Source organism: Pseudomyrmex gracilis, unplaced genomic scaffold (assembly GCF_002006095.1).
Source record: "Pseudomyrmex gracilis isolate BER0280 unplaced genomic scaffold, ASM200609v1 scaffold_1208, whole genome shotgun sequence".
In the NCBI taxonomy this organism is placed as follows: domain Eukaryota; kingdom Metazoa; phylum Arthropoda; class Insecta; order Hymenoptera; family Formicidae; genus Pseudomyrmex; species Pseudomyrmex gracilis.
The window spans coordinates 1-1,695 of record NW_018021792.1 but is presented as its reverse complement, the minus strand read 5'-3'; the positions used below and the strand labels follow the sequence as shown (position 1 = coordinate 1,695).

General features: G+C 32.4%; 1 long non-coding RNA gene across 2 annotated transcripts; it reads left to right on the top strand.

The window, feature by feature from the left end:
- The first annotated feature begins 207 nt into the window (after positions 1–207).
- Positions 208–1,689, top strand: LOC109861966. Of its 2 annotated transcripts, none has more exons than XR_002251064.1 (3): positions 208–381; positions 885–1,091; positions 1,285–1,689. It is a non-coding gene; the product is annotated as an uncharacterized LOC109861966 (long non-coding RNA). The 2 variants fall into 2 exon arrangements; XR_002251063.1 differs by lacking the exon at positions 208–381 and adding an exon at positions 471–780.
- Positions 1,690–1,695: the final 6 nt, after the last annotated feature.

Below are 1,695 nucleotides of genomic sequence, written 5' to 3'. Positions count from 1 at the left end.
GTTTCTAAAATTTAATTTTAGCATCTTTTATATAAGGAACTATTTTTTATTATATATTACGATAAAGATAGTAATTTTTCAAATAAAGATGCTTTTATTCTTTGAATATTTCAAGTCATGTTGCAGTGCAACGTGACTTGAGAGATCGTTGAGCATATTCCCAGCAAACACAGATATATAAACGTATCATTGCCGTAATAAAACGGAAAGTAACAAGTAATATAACGTGTTTGTTACATGTAACGTTCACGTTAGTTGTAATTTCCCACTCATATCAAATTGCAGTTATATAATCTGACTATAACATGTTACTAAAATGTTATATTACTGTTGCAGTAGTAACTGAAAGGTTATATAACAATTATATAGATTACTAAAATGGTATATAAATGCGATATAAATTAATTATCTGTTAATGAAAGTGTTATATAATTATTCTTTTATTTGTTATAAACTAGTACTATAACTATTAAAAAAATGGTCAAAGCCCGAAGCACGGGTGTTTTTAGAATTGACTGGTCAATGCACGAAACAACCAAGCGTCTTGGTCAAAGCCCAAAATAGTTGTATCGTAGTGACATATATAAAATAGATTAGTTAGGTTAGGTTAGATTAGGTTTTCACGAGGAGGAAGTGCCCGCTCACACGTTACGATAATATAAGATACAAACAAAATATTTTATTCGTCTCAAATGTCTATTTGAGCTTTGACCAAAACGCTTGGTTCCGCATTGAGGCCTGGTTTATGCGAGCAATAACCGTTAACTTATGCCGGAACCGGTAAAGTTTAACTATATGATTTTAATACTTCTGTTTATACGAAATTGCCGGATGCCGGTAACTTATGCCGTAATCGTAAAGTTCACTCAACTTTAACTGTAAAGGAATACGGCCATACGGCGTAATGCAAGCGGAAGATGTGGACATGTGGAAAATACCGCAAAACGATGAAGACATGGAGACAGATATACATTTAATAACTTTAGTGGAACGATTTCCACACTTATACGATAAAAAAGATGTAAAATATAAAGACCGGACGGCTGTGGATAATTCGTGGCAATTTATAAGTGGAGAATTAAAAATACCAGGTAAATACATATTATAATGTAATACATTGCACATGCACGCATACACAATATAAAAATAGTATAATATAAAATCTAGAATGAAGTAAATAAAATATACTACTTAATTAGAATATACAAAATACGGCAAGTAAAAAAGTTTGGTTAAGTTAGGTTAAGTTAATAATAATATAAATGCACTAATATTTTATTTCAGCTGCTGATTGTATTAATCGATAGTTGGCATTACGGAATAGATTTTCTAAAGAAAGAGCTAAACAACCTCCTTCAGGATCAGGTCTGCAAACAGAATGGTCATTAATGAAGTATTTAGCATTTTTACATCCTGTGGTTAAAAAACGACGAACGTTTGGAAATATTATAACAGAAGATGAATCAAACTCTTCCTGGAAATTGCAAAACTTGGATTCACAGAGACCTACAACACCAAGCACATTTACACCACAGAGACCCACAACACCAACCACATCTACACCACAAAGACCCGCAACACCAAACAAATCAACACCACAGAGACCCACAACACCAAGCACATTTACACCACAGAGACCCATAACACCAAACACATTTGATCCAAAGAGATTTAAAAATCAAAAAAGAAAGCTAT